General features: G+C 33.4%; 1 protein-coding gene across 2 annotated transcripts in view; it reads right to left on the bottom strand.

Annotated features, from left to right (window-relative positions):
- sfl (N-deacetylase and N-sulfotransferase sfl) overlaps positions 1-21,229 on the bottom strand; it is a 722,911-nt gene that overhangs the window by 651,080 nt on the left and 50,602 nt on the right. For both annotated transcript variants that reach the window (XM_075377448.1, XM_075377447.1), the window contains exon 2: positions 14,681-14,749. The gene's annotated coding sequence lies outside the window, so the exon portion shown is untranslated. The remainder of the gene's footprint in view (positions 1-14,680; positions 14,750-21,229) is intronic.

The following is a 21,229-nucleotide window of genomic DNA, read 5'->3' on the forward strand; positions in this document are numbered from 1 at the left end:
AAAGAATTGCCGCAGTCGATTGAAGATATTCCTATAGTAATGAGACGCAAAGTATATTTCTAGCAAGATGGCGCGCCTCTCCGCTTCTCTTGTGCCATTCCCACTCGCACTTAAATCATCATTTCCCTGAGAAACGGATCGGTCGTGGAGGTCCACATTCCTGGCCGCCAAGATCACCTGATCTAACACCTTTACATTTTTTTGCTTCTGGGGACGGGTAAAAAATAATATATACGAAACAAAAATACATTCTCGTGAGGAATTTATTGTACGCATTATGGATGCGGCTGAGCAACTTAAGGACCCTCATGAACTAAAAAGAGCAACAAAAGCAGTACAGAAGCGTGTCTAGAAATTTGTTGAAAACGGCGGATCATTTTTGAACATTTATTACAAATTCGTACGTACAATGCACTTTTGTCAAGTGTACAGTTTCTAAATAAAATTCAAATTTGGGCAACGTTTCTTTGTTTTATTCAATTTAACATTTTGTTCAAAATTAAATTCTCTACAGTTTTGTGTAAAAGTTTTACGTGTTTATAACGCATTTAACAAAGTTATTGCCCAACAAACATCGAAAACAGGGTTTTACCCCGCATTTCTCAAAACCTAATAAAACTGTTCTGGGATCTATTCTATTCAATTTTTCAGGTAAAACACCATGAGAAATCATTAATTCGGCCCCTTAATTAACGCTCTAAAAATTTTACTATGACCCAGGGGGTTATTATTTCCCCGGGGGTAGCTGAAATCCGAGCGAAATCTTTCACTAACCGTAACTAGCAAACGAAGCCTTTTACGATATATGTTTTTCCATTATTTTTACGAGTAGAATAGGTTATGAATGTCCCAGGGGAACTTCGTGATAAATCTTGATTATAAAAAACAAATCGAAAAGGTATATTAAAATTCTATAACCGGATAAGAGAAGAACATGGAACTTTAAACAATACAAAATTTAAACAAAATTTACAAAAAAAAAAATACAATAGAAAATTTGTTGTATACAAATATACATTAAATATAAAGAAAAATAGAAATATATCAAACAGAAATAGAAAAATACAAAATTTAATAAAGAATGAATCTAATAATTGAACCGTACAATTAAAAAACTCCTCGTTAAAACAGGCTTTAAAAATGTAGAAATTATATCAGCATCGAAAAGTATTTTTAAAAAATACCTATAAAATGTTAAAGAAATTGAGAAATTAACAAAACGTTAGGTATATAATTTAGTTAAAATGAGACAAATTAAAGGAAGTCAGGAAATAGATTTAAAAGTTAAAAACGGATAAGTTTTTCAGACTTCATTTCACTGAAACGTATAGCATAAGAGAAAAACGATAGAGGGAGTAAAATAAACCCGTTCACTATTTTTTACCGTTATTATGAAGCGAGTTTCTAAAGCTATCGGGAAAAGGCAGCGTTACAAATAAAATAAAAATTTTTACGATTACTACGTGTGCGGTTCCATGAATCTTGAATATTGACGTTACTATTTATTTAATAGTAAGAATTTTACCGTGTCACAGCACTTCAAGGTCGTTGAAAAAGCTATAAATTAAAAACGCACGTGAAATTTATTCACGGTTTTGTAGAAATGCACTGTATTAACTTATACGAGTATACATGAACTTATACTGTTATTATCTTTATATATGAATGCAATATTAATACTTTGCCAGCTGTTTTGGCCGAGTGATTAGTGTTCTTTAATGCTGCTGAGGCTCAAACACAGACAAACATCAAAATGTTAAACTTTCATCCGTTTTTTGGGATATAATTTAATTTAACGATATACATAGCTATTTAAGAAACGAGTCGTATTTCCAAATAGTACACGATTATTCTAACAAGTCAATCGGCATTTGAACTACATATTATGAGAAAAATAAAAGAGTATAACCTTTTTATTTATTTAAAATATTGAAATATATTTTCTGTTTATAAGAAAATTAAATTATTGTAATTAATATTATACAACCGATAATTACTTCAGATATTACAATAGTTATTTTTAAATTTTAAATAAATGTTCAAAATGCTTCCCCTCTACAGCTCGGCAGACGGACGAGTCCGGAAGAAGAGCCCGGCAGAGTAGCAACGTGAAGGGCGGCCGCAGAAGACGAAGATGAAGATCTATAACCCTTTATCCACACTCCTTAAAAACTTACAATTTAATTAAACCAGCATATGCGATTCCCTCCGGAGAAGGGGGCGCCGCATTGCTCCCTCCAATCAACTAGGGCTCCGATTTGGCGTATTCCTGCTAGCCCATAAAGTGCTAGTACCGAAAGGACTTCAGCGGACGGTCTGAAGGAGAATCACGCCGGGAGCATCAGGCTCAAAAGCTTAATCTCCCATAATAAATTGAGAATGCTGGTCCAAACGGATAAGAACGGAAATCACCAAATCCGTCCAGAAATAAAATTTAAAACCTGTAACCGACATTAAAAGAAAACCCTTGAAACACGCCCGATTACAGAATCATGCAGCAGCAAGGGACATTGTCCAGGTTCTGCGATTCGTAGGGAGAAATGGTGATATTCCCGCCACTTTAGCGTTCCGTTCCGTTCCCAGCTCGGCAGTATGATAACCTCAAGTAATATCCGTTTATAACTTGTATCGTGTTTGATTCGTGACACGCGCAGATTCGTCAATGTCTGCAGGTTTTTTTTGTAAACATTATGTTTCAGGTACCCAAAAAAGAGTAATCCAGAGGGGACAAGTCTGGAATTCTGGTAGACTGATATTAACACCGGAAGATAATTTTTATTTAAAAAATAATATCGGTTGATGTAGCCGTTTAATTTGTTTAATTACATCGGTCAACATAAAATTTGAAAAGGGAGTATAGGTCTTCTATATAGTATTCTGATGGTGAATCTCAATATGTATTACGAAACAAGCCATCACGTAACGTTCTTAAGTTACAACGCCTTAAATTTATTTGTTCCATCATTCGCAGAACAAACACTACAAATAAGTTAGTACGTCTGTACGATTGCTTATTCACATCTGATTTATATTGCGATGCGTGCTGAATAGCTATATTTGATACACAGCAGTCGAACGATGTCATTTCATGTCAAGCCAGACATATACACACGTGTCAGCGTGTAATTCAACGAGATAAAATTTTCTTCAGTATCAGTTCAGTTCTTGGTATGACTTGCTGTGTTCTTTAGTTGCGGTAGTGGTTTATCATACGCATATAAAAGATTATTTCATAAGCGATGCCGTAAATTTAGTGAAATATTTTTATACCACAACTGTCATAAAAACAAAAAGATTTTTCTTACAGAACAGTGTGTGTGTGTGTGTGTGTGTGTGTGTGTGTGTGTGTGTGTGTGTGTGTGTGTGTGTGTGTGTGTGTGTGTGTGTGTGTGTGTGTGTGTGTGTGTGTGTGTGTGTGTGTGTGTGTGTGTGTGTGTGTGTGTGTGTGTGTGTGTGTGTGTGTGTGTGTGTGTGTGTGTGTGTGTGTGTGTGTGTGTGTGTGTGTGTGTGTTTCGCACTGTGTTTTATTGCACTCCACGGTGAAATAATTTTATGAAGTATTTTACGTAATTAAATATTTATAAATTAAAATTTAATTATTTTTATAATTAAGTTAGTATTTGTGTAATATTTCAGTTTACTTCATCGAATAAATCGTTCAGAATTTTTCAGTGAATAAAAATCGGTCTTGTAAAAATTCTCCAAATATTTTTTGTTACGTCTGAGGAAAATTCACCACGAAATCCAGTATCGAATCTGCCGAAAACTGCCGACAAACATTATTTTGACCGTCCCTTAGAAGACCAAGATATATCCTGGGCTCCACGTATAGCAAGCATCAAGTGCTACCATGTTTAACCCGGTGGTTAACGGGGGAAAAAAGAGACCTATGATTTGGCGAAAGCCTACTAATCATTATGATCAATATTATTTTTGGTTAACAAACGTTACCGGTTTCAATTCAAACAATAAAAGCAGTATCGCATAACCGAATGTTCGTTCATCTATAAGACCGGTACTTCACGGTGTTCATTTACCTATTTCAATTGTTCCAACTTATCGGAAAGAAATTTCTGATTCCCCACAAGGCTCGATCGATGAATTGTCGAAACAACACGCAGGAGAGAATGCAATTTATTAAAAGAGGATACTATAATTCCAGTGTACAGAAATCGAAACGAAAATTTACTCAAATAATTTAGAAGAGATGGTTTAATTTATTTCTGCCACGATGTTAGAGGGCTAATGTCTGAACCGGATCAGACATTGAATATGTTATTCACGATGGGGGTTTATTTAGAGAGCTCGTCAAAAATAAGTTAAAGGCAGTGCAGTTGAATAACTCGAATAAGTTTTCTTCTATACCGGTAGCACATGCTGTAGAAATAAAAGCAACAAAGAAAAAATGTAAAAAATGTTAAAAGCTATTATTATGATGAACACTCATGGTGAATCATTGCTGACCTGAAAGCAATAGAGCTTCTTCTCAGTCTCCAGAGTGGCTTTACAAAATATATGTCTTTCTCGTGGTTGCGGGATAGTCAGGCTACAGATAAACACTATAAAAGACTGGCCAAAAAGAAATCAGTTTACCCCAGGAAAGGAAAATGTTGTCAGTATTCCCCTTGTCGAAGCAGATCATATTATTTTATCATCTCTATCCGTAAAACTAGACCGGTATACGAAGACGGGAGACGGCTTTAAATATTTAGCTGAGGTTTATCACGATTTAGCGAAACCAAATTAAAAGAGGGAATATTCATCGGGCCACAAATAAGAAAAATTAATTCGTGAAAATACAATCGACAGCAAACTGAATCCTAATGAACTAGCAGCCGGAAGTCATTCAAATATGTCGTTACTGGCTTTCTTGGAAACAACAAAAGCTCAAAACCACGATCGGCTTACAAACGAACACTTGGTGAAGTACAAAAATTTAGGCTGCAGAATGCGTTTCAAAATTCATTTTTTACATTCTGATTTGGACTTTTCCCCTTTAAACGGGTGACATCAGCGACGAACAAGAAGAAAGGTTTCACCAAGATATATTGCAGACGGAACAACGTTATCAAGGCAAACGGGATGAATTTACGACGACTACTGCTGGATGATAAAGAGATGACTTCACCGAACGCAAAAGGAAAATAAGAAAAAGGGAATAGAGATAAACGTAAATGTCTGCAAAATAAAGGTAGGAATTTTAATTGTAATCATTATTATATTTTTTTGTATTCCATTATTTAAGAAGTTTCCCAATATTTTAAAGGGCCTTAACTAAAAATCTGAGAATGATGAAGAATACGATTCGGCATAAAAAGTACATTCTAAATTCACCTACTTGAATTTCCGTTCCAATTTTTTTTTTTATCAGTGTTATTAGTAATTGTTCATTATTATCAACATTATAGCACTGTTTCAAGTTCGGCGTTTCATTGCATTCAAGTTCGGTGTTGCAATGTAAAACGCAATAAAATTGTTCATGGAGCGCGTTTTACCTCGTTTTATTGTTAACAAGATTTTTCCGTCATTGCAACTTTGAATTATAACTCGTTAACAAAGGCATTAAAGAAGCCTAAAGAAAGAAAGCAGCAAAGGCAAAGAAAGATGGGTTTCACCATTGTTTTTCTCGCAAAATTTTGAAATACGTATCATATCCACCATCTTGTTTAAAAACATTAAAAACCGACCATAATGCAGACTTTTTTAAACTATGTAGAACCCCATTTTATTCTGCTTCCAAATACCTTCCAGATACGCAGTATAAAACGGTTTTCATATTTACATGTCATCCGGTATATATATATATATATATATATATATATATATATATATATATATATGGAAATTATATTTTAAGTGAATTGTATTTTCTTACTCGTTATGTCTCAAAACGTAAAGTAAATTCCTTTTCTTCCACCCAATAACACAGTGGGATTGAAAGAAATGTCGTACTTTTCTTTGAAAATACCTTCGTTTCAGTTTTCAAGTAGTTAATAAAATCTTTTAAATTTTATATTTGTAATTTATTTATCGATCATACCATCAAATTTTACCTTCATCGACATAAGTACGAATTTTTATTTTTTCTTTAATGTAGCATGTCTGCTTTATTAGTATATCTAATGACTTTTTTTTTACAATATTTATATTGCATAAACAGAGTATTGAAAATAAATGCATTGACGTGAATATATACATGTATATATTAGAAGTATCATAACAACGCGATAGAAAATCATTCAGCTTAATAAATTTGTTATACGGGAAATAAAAAAGATAGAGGATGTTATTAAGTGTAATGTAAAAAAATGTTATTCTCTAAAAAAAAAGAATTTTTACACACAGTGAAAATAACTAACTATGGTTCTACTTGCTTTTAAATTTTTTATGGGATTCTGAGCATTTAATATGCATTGAACAATATATATATATATATAAAAATTAAAATCAATATGTTATTTTTCTACACCATATGTGTAAATTAAACGTGATACGTATTTTCTAAAATTCCTAAATTTACATTACGTATCCGGAAACTTAAAAAAACTCCGTTAACCTTGACTTTCTATCAACATTTCCATCCTGTTCAGGGCTATTTCTACTAAACTATACTCGTAAACTGAAAATCGAACCCATGTACTTATTTTTATTAAGGACCGTCTCCTTTCTTATAAATCGATTATTTTTTTGGATTTTACTTTCGTTGGGGATCTAAAAGCGTTAACGATTGAAAACGGTTTAACTGTTTAAACATTTCTGCATCCCTAGCCAAGCACCTAAACAAAAGCATTCGGATTTCGATCGATAAAATACGATTTAACTTGTCTATCGATTACAGTACGCTTACTCTTGAAAGCAGTTTTCCGTGTTTCACTGACGTAACACCGTCGGGGCTTATTTTTAGTTTTTTTCCTAATGTGCGCCGATAATTTTAACACTTAAACGTCGTATTTTTAATTATTTATTTTTTTTGGTCGAAAGCGTGCTTCGTTGTGGCGCTGAGTAAACAAAGTAGGCGAAGGAAATGTATCGGCATATATTTCCGGACATCGATGTTTCACAACGCGACGCCGTGCGAAACTCCGTAGGTAAGTTCCGAATCTGTCAAAGACGTATCCGAATCCGGAAGATCATCGACCCGGTCGAAAGAAAAGTCGAATGAAGTTACCGATCGTTTAGTACGGAGTTAAAAAAACCGGTCAACAAACACAAATCTCAGAGTATATAGTTCACTGGAATAACGTTAACTTAGAAAGTTACTCCGATGAAATCGTTTATCCTTTCATCGGCCGTCTTTAAGAGGAAGAAATTGCTGGAGCGTAACAAAAATGTACCGAACGGCGCACACCGTTAACGTTTCGCTAACGTTGTTGCGTAAAATTTTCGGGAGCAGGAACATTACAGAGAGATCTTACTCATCTAGGCGGCTACATGTACGATCAAATAAATATATCTTAAAGCGATAAATTTTTATTTGTGGGCTGTAATGTAAGGATCCGTTCCCAAAAACAATCTCATATCCTAGAACTGAATTTGCAAACGCGATCGCTCTTTCGGTTCTTATTCGGCGTGCCGTTTCAAATTTGTTGAAACGTATTCAAGCATTGTGTAAATAAAAGTAAGTTTCTATCATTTATTTGCGTAATATAATAAATTAAATGTCTGTAAATACTGCAGGGTTTCAGTCGGAACATCCGATGTCTTATTTGTGTATATACTATTTTAAATATCAACCTACACAAAAAATACAATCCGTGCACAATATTTAACCTGTTAAGAATTTTTTTGTTTTTTCACATTCCGGTTACAATTTGTCATCGATGATCGGAATACCAACAATCACCTTAACGGGACGTAAGATTTTCTCGCAGAAACATCGATCCGTTTAAAGAGCAATTAGAAAACCCTAAATTCAACTTGTGCCTCTACAGCGAGTTGAAACTTTTATCGTACCGTAACACTTAAAACGTTTTGGAATGTTGTAAAAAAGCAGAACAGAAAACGCGATGCACAAAATTAGAATCCAGGACAAACCGAGAAGAATAGAGAGAAGCAGAACGTGTTAAAGAGGGAAATGGGAAGATGAAAACGATACTGTTGAGACGTACCGTAGATAAAATTATTTTCAGCCGATGACGACGCAGAGAAAAACAAAAGACAAGAAAGAAGACATAACGAAATTAAAGACGATAAGGATCGATGTTAAGAACGCAGGACATTCGGTTGAATGCTGTCCAAAAATAGTTTCATAAACATGAACGATACGACGATAAAAAGAACAGAAATACATAACATCCGAATACAATAAAAATAAACGATTAGTTTTAAAACGATAAGACCTCGATCGCTTCGAACTGAATTTAGTAAGTACAGCTTTAAAACGTAACTTAATTAATAAAGAGAAAATTAAACTGTAAAACGGAATTTCTTTTTATCATAATTAACCGAAGTAGGTTTAGGTGTTAACAAAAATTATGTTGTCGTATACCAATAGCTATACCATAAACACCGAGTTCAGGTGCAACGGACCTAGACCTCATTACGCGTAGATATAACCGGCATAATCCTTTCGCTATGTCCTTTTTTTTTCTTTAATAATCTACTTAATAGATTTACGTAAAAAAAGTAGCCGTTGAGAAAATGATAAAATACGTTACTGAAAACGAACGTAGCGTGAAGTAAGCGATAGCGTTTGAGAAGGAGAACGGTGTCACCGAGATGAACGTTAGATTTACAGATATTGTAAAACGTAATAGACTGAAGCATCTAATGTATAGCGACTTACAGTGACAGTGAGCGACAAGAGCGCACTTCAGACCGCTAGCGGCAAACTTCCCCTTCATCGCACCTACCCTGAATCCCCTACGAAAAAATGGCAGTCGGTTATTAGTAAATAAAATGAAGGTTCGATAAATTTTCAATTACACCGAGATAAATTATAACGGTATACGAAATATAAATAGAATTAAAACGCTAAGGGTACCGTGTACGTAAAACGAAAGAAATGAAAAGCGGGGGAGAAGGATTTATTTGATATTATACTAGGGGTAATTAATTACGAAAATAAGATACCTCAACAAAAACCGAGTTTAAGTAACACCATCTTAAAACTAAGACAAGCCGACGAAGAACGATTAAGAATAACAGTACGTTACTCGCATAGAAAAACGTTTCGTAAATAGGGTTTACGGTACTATCACGCGTTCGATGTTTGTCGCTTACAAATAAATAATTATAAATACGATACCCCGTGTTAAAAATTAATAAATTACGACTAAAAAGATAAGAACGTACTCGAAGTTTGAATTTTACGGTAAACAAAAGAAGCGCGCGGCACTCTTTTAATAATAAACATGACCGACTAAATAACTTCTTACTTGAAAATTTACAATATCGTAGAATACGTATTTGTTATCGTTCAGAATATAGTTTCGTTAATCGTAAAGAAAGAAAATACATATTATACTGCACATACATAATTCTCGAAATTAAAATTCCAAACACAGTTGAAGCTGCATAACCGAATGATCAGTTACCGATTCTTTGTATTACTCGAGCAAGTTAAAAATAACAAATCAGATCGACGGGTAACAGCTTATTATATTCTTACAACGTTTTAATAAGAATTTGTAAAAAAAATTTCACACTCGTGGTTGGAATTACTAATAACAAATATATGACAAATCGTTCGCGTTAACAGATTTATCGACCGCTTAAAAAAAAAAAAAAATTATATATATATATATATATATATATATATATATATATGTATAAATTATAAAATGTATTTAATGTAATTTATATATGTATAAATTATATAATTATATATATATATATATATATATATATATATATATATATATATATATGTATATACTCACTTTAACAATGAAATTTCCTATATATATTTTTTAGAAAACAACTTTTCACAAATTTTTGAAGAAAAGGAAAAATCTGATAAAGACACCACATGACTTCTTTGTACGCCTACTAAATTACATACATTTTTAAAAATAAAAAGTACATAGAATTTATTTCATGTACTAAAACAATTATTTCATTTTTTGTTATTTTTATTATTATTACTGAATTATTATTTATCGTAAAAGTTTTTTTACAATCACAGGTTAATAATTATTAATAAATCAATATGTTTAGATTAAAAAAGAAAAAAAGAGATGAAGTCTGATTCGAACCGATGTGCTTTTCCCTTGTAAGATCCAAATATTTCGTAAATTAAAATTTAATTTGGCTATAACTGTGGAACCGATGAAAATAAATACCGCTTATGATATATCGTTGAAAAGCTTTCGATGAGGGCTTATTACTGCAGTTAAGAAAAAGTAAAAAATCTAAATTATTTTGGATGCTTTTGGCTCAGTCGATTGGAATCAAAGGGGCAGGTGCAAAACTAGATCTTAAAACAGTCCTAAATCCAAAATTTCACCAGTCTACGGCTAATCGTTTTTGAGTTATGCGAGATAGATTCATACGCACAGACATCACGCCGCAACTAGTCAAAATGGATATTTCCATTGAAATCTGAAAACCGAAATTTTTCGCGATCCCAATACGTCCTTTACTTCGTACAAGGAAGTAAAAATAGTACAATGTTTTTCGTACTGTGACGCGTACCAGACACCCTGAAGCACATCGGTTAATGAAATTTCCAGTACTTAGAATATATTCATAAATACAATTTACGTAAAAATTCATCAATTCTGATAATATACGTTAAGATAAAATACTTCCGGCGATACACCGCGGGTATGCGATTTGATTTCACAATTTATATTCTACACGATGTCGAATATTTTTCGTACGCGGAAACCAATGGTGGCTAGTGAAATTACACAGTCGTTATCAAGATATTACACAATATATTTATTTAATTTATTACACAATCGCGTAATTTATTTTTATTACTTATCATCACGAGCGCTGATAATAATTTTTTACGAGCGACCACACCGAAACAGTTCATACATAATCGTGAAATTTGAAGCGATATCCTGTGATCGATCCTAGGTACGGTAGTGTAGGCTGCAGTCGACCTATATAACGGAAGTCTTCTGCTTCTAAGCTGTACACAAAGGACCTATAACGGTTAACCTTATATTATATATATTAAATATTAATATTAATAGTAATATTTATTAAAAATCGTTCAATTACAGCTTTAAAATGCTGTAATCATATCTTTCGGCTTCTGTACTCCTACCGGGTATGAATCCCGGTAACAAACGAGGCTTGGTTTCAGCCGATCTTCGGCATGTTATCGATTCGAATCGTACACGTTTCCTCGTTAAAATTCGTTAAAGGACAGCGTGGAAGAACGAAGGGTGACAGTTTTAAAAAACGAGCTTCTTTAAGTTAAAAATTCTGCGTTGCAGAAGAAATCAGTAAGGCACATCTCCGTGAGAAACTTCATTTGCCGTCTGCGTTTAGAGGACACCAGTCGGTCGAAAATTCCTTAAGGGATCCGGTAGCTGCCGTATAACGCTTAATCAAATCTTTATTTGGCTTAGTATATTATTGTCGGCGATTTAAATTATTATACAGAATTAGCGATATTTTTGTCAAGATCGTGCAAAATTAATTAAATATACATTCTTTCAGATTCGTACTCTATTTAGTCGGTGTTAAATTGTCTTTCCTCTGAAATTACACAATCAGGCGTTTAAAATTAAAAAAAAAAAAACTTTATAAAATCTTGTATATCAGAGGTTACAGGATAGGGGTCGGCAGTTTAACGCGAAATATTATACTGCAGTTTACGATACTTTAAAACAAATCAGACAAAACTTTATTACAATATTGATTTTTTGCAAATTATTAACTTTTTACCGGTTTAACAAATCGATATACAATTCCTTTTTTATTTAGGTAAGAAAATAATTAAATACATTGCGTTAAATAACGTCTTAACGTTAAAAATAATATTAAAATTTATCACTAAGAACAGCGTTAAATTTTAATCTGTTTAAAATGTTTAGCGATAAAACAACCGACTTTCCTGTTAATCGTCGACCGATTTTTAGGATCTTCCAGAAAAAATGCCAGAAGAAAAGAGGATAGAGTGTTTTTTGTAAAAAATTAAATATTACCGTCTGCTGAACAGTATTTATTTGATTTTAAATAAAAACAGGCGGTTTTTGGACGAAACATAAATAGATATTACGATTCTGCATAAGGAAAACCAGAACAATGAAAACATAATATACAACTTTAATTGTTACATTTAAACGATAGGTTAGCGCTCACGTTTACACATCTTCAGGATTAGCTTTGATTGGAAATTAGCCTTGCTGATGAGAAGGATATAAAAGGAACGTTTTTGCCACAGTAACGGCTCGTATATGCGACGTTCTTTACTTTTCCTATACAGTATAGATTTGCCGACTCTTGAACAATTTACTCCATATTAAGGGAGTTTTTGAAAAGCGATAAGAGTAATTTAAAAGCGGAAGTGGAGGAATATAAGAAATAAAAGTAAGCGACAAAGAGACGAAATACTGAGAAATCGATTAATGCTCGACGTTTTTGAGGTCACAGTTTGATGAGCAGATGTCGCATACATCCTAGAATATTATTTGCATCCTTACTTTTTTTAGAATTATTTTGAAAAAAAAGAATTATCGCAAATTACCAATGCGATCGTGAAATAAGTCACACTTTTAGTCCCATTTATAATTTACACGCTACCGCTTAATGTAACAGTTCGGAATAGGTTAAAAAACGATAAAAAATAAGGAATGTCCTTAAGTACGGCAGTTTTTCGTTAAATATATTTTATTGAACCTAACCTTTCTTTCTCGCTCTTTTCACTCTTTTATCGGCATATATCTTCATTTCTATCTTTTGAATGAGCGCATTAAAGTTATCGACCCGTCGATTAAGTCGTTAATTCGATAACACTCGATCGTGAAAAAGCGCCGGGGTACGAGTCGAGTTCGCAGCGCGGGCGAGGTGCGAGGGTAGAAGGAGAATTTTGTCTGGCGACTTAGTTCGTAAAATCCCTCCTCCGTCGCCCTTTCGTTCTTTATCGCTTTCTTTTTCCTTTCATTTTTTCTACTCTTCTTTCGTTTAGAGACTAAAGACTGTAGAGAACGGGAACGATTGAGGGAAGCACTTAGCCAAATGAGCTTCTTTTTCTTCGTTCTCCATCGCTCTTTTCCGATCGTTCCACCTTTCATTTGCTCGGTTCGTAGGTCGGTTAAAATGCGACAAAGTCACGAGGCGAGTTAACACCGACTTAAAGAACGCGATTTACCCTGTTGTATATACAAGCATAAAGTACACGTCCTACGCTTCACGCGGCTGTATTCGTTTAAAATGTCTTCAAAGGCGACCCGATACTACTATCCTATTTTTACTAAATAAAGCCCCTAATCCGTCGAAACAAGAAAGACATTTTAATATTGTGTCGTGCTGTTAAGTAGTCCAAAGAGTTGAAGCCTCGCTGTTTTTTATGCGCTCTAGTACTTTTTTCTTCTTTTTTGTTTTTTTTACATTAGACGAACAGAAGAAACAAAAGAGTACATTTATTAGTAACACTACTACTACTACTACAAGTCTAATGCGTTTTAAAAGGTCGGATTAAAACGATTAAACCGAAAGAAAATGAAAATAACTTTAAATTAAAAGGTTTTATACATATAAAAAGAGAGAGTAACTCTTTTTAAACGATAAATTTGGGGATGTAAAATTATTGTAAGGTACATTCTTTTACAACATAATTAAAACAAAATTCAACCAGATTTTTTATTATAGTTATTATTATTAGCACGTAGTTAATAATAAAATAAATAAAAGCGGGGAAATGCGGAGCGACAGATTAGAAATCACATCGTTATTTCAAAATATAAATTAATATATCCTATTATTTAAGTAAATCGGAAAACGAATTTACAAAATATTTTCTTTAAAAACTAAAACTAGAAGGCCACATCGATAAATATTGAAGGAACAGGCATATAAAAAAGTAAACAAATGAAATAAACATACAAAACGAGTTTTCTAACGGCATTTATAGAGGAAAAGTAAAAAAATATAAACAAGTGTTGTTAATTTAGGCGATCCCGATCAAAAGCGTTTGGTAGCTTAAGCAAAACGATGAAAACTCTAAGATTGTTCATCACGAGCAAACTGATACCCCTTACGTAGGGTTGGGATAAGATAAAAAATCTACAGCAGAAAAGGATTCGCAGAGAGACGACGAAACTAGACTACTCCTCTCGAAATGCGTGAGTATTCCAAAATCCCCCCCTCTAGGAACAGTTCATAATTCCTCAGGAAATCATGAAATGTCTACCCAGAGAAAAAACAAGACATTACTGATCAATGATTTTGCATCGTGGAACTAAAATTAATACTGTAATAGGTAATGCTGTAAAATGTCACCCGAGTACTTCCTTTGATGAAAACTGTTGCCAGAGGATTTCCTTCCTAGAATTGTGTTGCAGGTGTCGGAAGAAATTTCAACCCCTCAGCGGACCGTATATGCAAAATAAAGAAAAATGAGTTTCGTTTATCGGGTTAATTATCTGCTCAGGATTCTAAACGGTTCACAGACCAAGTTCAACGGTATCACTGGGAAAAACAAACAACACACACCGGAAGGAACTCGCAAAATACTTTCAACTCAAAAACTAAAAGTAAAAACATAACATCAACTTACCGATTAATGGGTGCTACAGAACCGCTGATGAAGTATATCCAAAAGCATTGAAGAAGAAACGATCAAAATCTGAAAAAAAAATCGCGTATTTTCCTGTTATTAAAAATACAAATAGTCTATAGTTATGTTAAAATGTCTTCGCGTCCCCCGCCAGCTGGTGCATCACTGTTAATTAAGCTGGAAAAAAGATTTTTTCCTGCGGGCACAACAAAGTGTCGTTATTAGCGCCCGGACGCAATATTACTATCGAAAGCAATTAAAAATTAGCTTAATGTAAAACGTCTATTCTGTACGCAAAGAGCAAAATAAAAAAACAATATTGAAAATCTAACTTAAAACAACAAAACCGGATGAGAGACATTATTATAATAATAATAATCAAATATTTGAATACAGATGCAATGCACTGGGGTTTCTCCCGCCATCGCACCCCAGCCGCTCGCCCTAAAACATGAGACCGAATGTCCGTGTCTCGAAGTACATTGAAACAGTTTAAGCGACCTAGTTCCTAATAGCTCCTGCAGCTAACCTAATTGCGTGAACGGTATAAGCACGATCTTTACACAGTTGCTTTTGTGTCCAATATGTCATATATTTTCTAAATTGGTAGGCGCACCCCGTCTTATAATAAAATACGATATAAGCGACATAAATTAAAACAATTATCTGGTCGATTTAATTAAATAATGACAGCAATTCGCTGCCGCGCCTTGGTCAATGTATGCCAGAAAGTACCTGCCAATCCTTTATAGCTGCTTGGAGCTACAGATCGATGGTCGATCATTACTCAAGGGTAGCTTCTTCCAGCAATGCGGTTAGAGTCCTCCCTTAAGGAAACTATTATTGAAGACGGTTGAACAATGAAAATGCATCAAGGAAGAACTCTTACACGGTTCGACAGTGCGGCTCACGCCACACTGACTCGCCGCTTATGAGTGGCTAATTGTAAACGAGGTGTCTTGTACAGATTCAGGCCGACCTCTACTGAGATGTGTGTTTAACTGAACTCCGACCGATAAAGTACATCTTTAACTGCTGTTTAGTATTCAAATCCGTAGTAACTTACCTTTATTAAGATTTGAACTTCAGAACTTTCGACTTCGAAAATTAGCTGACGACGATTTTACCACCGAACGACCACCGCTGGGTAATAATAAATTAACAAAGAAAATATTCGACCGCTTTTCAAATAAAAAGTCGGAACTAAATCGGATTAGTCCCAAAGATACTTCTAAAGGTTTAAGAAAAAAAAAAAGAAAGAATATATTAAAAATAGAGAAACATTCAGTAAAATGATCGGAAACATAAAAGGATTCCAAAACGAACCCCCTCCCAAAAAACAAGAAGCAAAATGAACACAAGAAAAAAGAGAAACACGCCACAAGGAAGAATGAAAATATGTGTAAAACCATTAAGAGAAGAAATGAAAGTGGATACGCGGTCCTTTAACGGACGAAAATCGAAAAAAGCAAATGAACAATATCGGTTACAGCCACCAAAGGGATTTTAAAAATAAAATCTAATTAAATATATAATCGCGTTTAAAAATAAAGCGTACTACAAATTTTAATTTATTAAATGTTTTTGTGCCGCAGGCGAATGAATGTCAGGTAATATTTTTAGAATCTGTTAAAATCATATGTACGAGGCAAAAACTCATTCGAACAAAAAAATGAGTAAATAGACAAAATATTTTTTACGTTAAAAACAGCCACAAACACAGATATGGGAAGTGATAAACGAGAGCGAAATCAGAATATTAGTTGTGGGGAAACTTCAATACCACCTGACCGTCTTTTGTAGAGGTATGGAAGAGAATGCGGTCGGTGAATCCAGTCGATAAAGCATCCAAAATATTCGCGCACCAATTTGGCTTAGGCGACCAGCAGATATAAAACAGTACACGCCGAACACACACACACACACACTCGCTATAAAATATGTGTATCTAAGCCGGATGCAGAACACCCACACATACAAATGCACATTTAATTCATCGTAAAGCTGTACTAAAGCATTTTGATTCACGATGTTCCAAGAAATTTCTCTCGATACAAGTTATAGCTTAATAACTTTTAGCTAAAGCGTTCATAAATTACGTAAGTAAATTAATTACCTTCACAAACTAGTATTATTTATAATAGTACAGAATAGCTTAAAGATGCGAATATCTAAATAAAATATCAAAAAATTGTTATTATCAAGGAAAGTAATTCAATCTTGATAAAAGTAGTTGCGGCAAATAATTTTTAAAAAAACATTAAAAAACAAACATTTTAAAGTAAAAAACATCGGGCTATGAAAATCCATCAGTATTTTCTATACCAAAATTTAATATTATTCACGGATACGATCTACAGTACCTCTTAAATAGCAGCTCGACAATGGAACACTAAAAATAAAAAAAATATAATTTAGCAAATGATTTTAACTCACAAACATCTATTTTTTTACTGCGAGATCATTACTCGGCGATGTACCGAGGGCCATTTTTGATCTAGGTGTGAAAAATATTAAATTACCGGCACCTAGTTTCCAAAATGGCATAGATAACATCCCCGACTAGTAGTCTCATACCGAAAAATAGATCTTTGTAGTGTTCACTGCCACCGAGAAGGTAATTACGAGGTGCAGTAGACCGCTTTTGAAAATAGCCGGAAAGAACGTTAAACGGTCGCTCGTAACGAAGAAATAGACTGTTTCGAGGTAGTACCGGGTGTTAAATTTCCTTTTTTCAGGTTCAACGGTCGAAAAGCTTTTAAAAGTTTGCCGTATTTTACCAACACCTGATTAAAAAAAACCTCGTCAGTAAAGTATAATATATTTAGAATTATAATAAACTATTTACCAACAAGTACGTACGATTGATCTTACTTATACTGTAAGAGTTGATTAACCGTTAACATTTATTATCTGCACGGAAATAATTAGAATGTAATAAACTGTATATTAGATGAAGACAGGTCGGTTTCAGAAAGTGCACGAATACAGGGGACGCGATTTTAATTGCCGTATCGTTCAAAGAGTACAGAATTGCAAAATAATAAAATTATCTAGGCGCATTTGTAAGCCATCGGGTTGGTCTAGCGGTGAACGCGTCTTCCCAAATCAGCTGATTTGGAAATCGAGAATTACGGCGTTCAAGTCCTAGAAAAGGCAGTTACTTTTATACGGATTTGAATGCGAGATCGTGGATACCGGGGTTCTTAGGTGGTTCGGTTTCAATTAACCGCACAACTCAGGAACGGTCGAACCGAGACTATACAAGACAACACTTCATTTACAGTCATACATATCACCCTCATTCATCCTCTGAAGTATTATCTGAAAGGTAATTACCGGATTCTAAACAGGAAAAGAAATAAGACGGCATTTGTAGATCTGAAGAAAGCATTCGATAATGAACGTTTAAAATTTTACTGAAATAATTCTAATCTAGTAATATTATAAACATCGACTTCGTTCGTGTCGCACTGACCTTTTAGGAATCGGGTTGTAACAAAATTTATTTAACGTAACCTCAAAATATGGTATAAAACGGAATTGTCGGTGGTAATCGACTGCGGAAGGTTTTGCTGATGCCAGAAATAATCTAACTTTATAAGCGACATCTAGATCGCTCTTTCCAGGGACACTGCATATCACTGACGGAAAAAGGAATCCGCACGGGTTTTTATCCCAAACTGCTAGTAAATAAGATGTCCGGAAGGAGAATTATTAAAAATAGGCTAACGTACACAGATATAAATATTTTTTATAATATAGACATAAAGTCAACGCGTCGCACAGCGGAATAAGAACCGGGTAAAACTTAAAGACCGAGTAAAACGTAGAGTATCCAAACGACAAACTAAAAACGGTGCGGGACCGTCAGCAATAAGTCACGTTTTAATGTATATCGACTGCGGCTTGTGGACGGAAACTTCTCTTCCATTATACAAGTCAAGTTTAAAACGGCAAAAAAAACATTATAATTCGTCATTCCGAATAAAGGCAAGAAATAGTTTGCAAAACTTTCATAAAAATTCAAAAATACGTTCGGTCATAATAAAACAAGGAAGTTGTCAAAAATAGATTATTGCAACCGATCAGCGATTTCATTTACAAGGAAAAAACCGGCTAGAAATCAAATATAAAACTTTAATAAATAAATTTTTTAAAAATATTTTTTTTTATTGTAGCGTATTTATTTCACTATTCATTAAATTTTAGAAAGCTCAGCAGACGGGCAACGTGGGGATGGATTACTGGATCGGCAAACGGCTTCTAATTACGTTTGATATTCTATCACGGTATACTATCCCTTTTAGTTTAGTACTTCTGCCATCCCGATAGAACTGCTATACATCGATTTACGCTTTGAAACTTTAGAGTAATAATTTATTTTAACGGAAACACGGGTAATAGGAACTTCACAAAGTACAAAAGCTTCTGCGAAACAACAGAGGCTTCTGAAGAATAGTTAACCGGGTTACGGCGAATAGAAGAAGAAGCGAATCACGTTAAATAATCTGCGAAGTACATATTAAAACATGTCGATGTAATTCTTTTTTATTACAGACGGATGAAAGCCGCAAAGAATACCAAAGACGATCGTATACAAAAGAGAAAACTACCGATTTTTTTACGACTAAGTGAATATGTTACCGACACCAAAAGAATGGAAAGAAGGATCGAACCATTTAATCCAAATAACTGATGAGGCGGTAAAAAAATCCTAATTACGGTTTATATAACAATGAAATGGGAATAAAAAGTAAATATTGTTAGTAGAACGACGGAAGGAAGTTTGTCGGGGATAAAACTGGCCGAACAGATAAAACGAAATATTAAAAAAAAAAAAGTTGCCTCATCCAATTTATTAACTTCAACCCTTTTTAATTTTATCTCCGGACAATTCACTTTACAACGTAAAAATTACAAAATATTTTTTGTTCCGTAGGTAAAATAAGATATATTTTTTTTAAACAACTACTTATTTTAACAACGGGATACACTTAAAAAACATTAAAATAGAAGATAATTTTATAAAAAAAAGCAAAAATATAAAAGAATGTATGCATATATAAAAGAAAAAAAAACAAAGAAGACCGACTCAATTCTTGAAAAAAAAGGCTATACACTGAAAACAAAAGAAATTAAACAAATGCAAACTTACAGTAGTAATATATTACTGAATATAAGAGAAAAAAAACGAATAGAAAATGTAAGAAACACGTATAACGAAAAACGAAACGAAGAAAAGAAACGTAATTAAAAAATACTATAAGGTAATGAAGAAAAATATTTTTAAACAAACAATCGATTGAAAAAGGATGAAAAATCATACAGAAAATGTAATCATTATATTCAAACAAATCCGCGCGCGCACATACACACACACAGAATGAATGAGAAAAGGTCGAATCGGCAAATTATTTGATCTTTGCACGCCTGGTAATGTTTTACCCGTGTTATATATTAAATTAAATCACTTGAACGAGGAAAATTACATTAATTAATTCTACGCGTTTTAATTAATTCTATATAACGGAAACGTTAATTAATTTCTATTTCTATTAAGAAATTATGACATTTGTAGAACGAACTTTGAATAATAATAATCTAATACAACGATAATAATACTGTACTATATTCCGAGTCGGGGTAAAATTGATTACGAGTATAACATTCAGATACCTTTCGCCTTCGTACTTCTGCTAGATAATCGGTTCAAAAAATGTAATTTAATAAACGGGCCGACTTAAGTCGAATAAGCTATTGAAACGCTGACGAACTAATTACACTTAGAGTTACCGATACTTTAACCCGCGTCAGGAAAGAAAAGAAATTTATTTTAATGAAATCTGTAACCGGTTACAGTAATTTATGCGTTAACAGTAACCGTTTTCGCTTATTTTCTGCGCAGTTTAATTTCAACATTGAAAAGTTCATAGAACATTTACATAAAAAAGAATAGCTTTCAGGTATATTAATCAACATAATTATATTAGTCGTTTATTATTCTTATTTATTTTTTTAATTGTTAGGCAATCTTCAAAAAATATTCCCGTTTCAGTTCTCAATAAAGACAGTTAATTTTTTTTTTTTTTGAAAGGAAGAAACAAAGGAATAAGAAAGTACGAATTTGATTTACGCCAAAAACGGCTAGGAATATCGGCCATCTGTCAGCAACAAAGAGCCCAGTCGCTTCCGATCACAAACTTATAATAAGCTTACTTTACTTATAATAAACTTATAATATCTGATATAAAAAAAAAAACCATCATTAATGGCCATTATAGAGAGTTGCATACCGTATTTTTCCACGGATCAGAAAATATTGGGATTGATTAAAATCAATGGTAGAAAATATTGTTTACGGAATATTTTTCAATAAGTGTTCGAACGTGTGCCTTACTGCACTTTCCAGAATTCTAAACATATGCCGCTGGTTCAGTAATATTTTCAATAAACACCTTGTTACTGTGATTAATTGGTATTTTTATTATAACAGATTTAGATACATTAAGGTACTTATAGTATCAGTAACTTTTCTATATTATTTAG

This window comes from Lycorma delicatula, chromosome 10 (assembly GCF_047948215.1).
Source record: "Lycorma delicatula isolate Av1 chromosome 10, ASM4794821v1, whole genome shotgun sequence".
Classification (NCBI taxonomy): domain Eukaryota; kingdom Metazoa; phylum Arthropoda; class Insecta; order Hemiptera; family Fulgoridae; genus Lycorma; species Lycorma delicatula.